Below are 354 nucleotides of genomic sequence, written 5' to 3'. Positions count from 1 at the left end.
GGGAGTGGCGAAGTCCCATGCGGTGTCTTGGGCGCATTTCATCATGGCTCGTACCAACCGGGTGAAGCCCATATCTTTGGGTTTCTCTAGACCTCGCATCAGACGCTGCTTCATTATGGCTACAAACTCCTTATTACTCAGTTCTTCATTACCTGGAGGGAGGCAGGGAGATAATGTTTTCATTAGGTAACAATAGAGAGATAATGTTTTCATTAGGTAACAATAGAGAGATAATGTTTTCATTAGGTAACAATAGAGAGATATAAACATTAGTCAGGGAACAATAAAGAACACTCACCATCACAGTCGAACAGAGCGAACACGACGTCACACACATGGTCAGACAGCTCCACT

The sequence above is a fragment of the Coregonus lavaretus genome (genome assembly GCF_964263955.1).
Source record: "Coregonus lavaretus genome assembly, chromosome: 25".
Taxonomy (NCBI): Eukaryota; Metazoa; Chordata; class Actinopteri; order Salmoniformes; family Salmonidae; genus Coregonus; species Coregonus lavaretus.
This window is presented reverse-complemented; position numbering follows the sequence as displayed.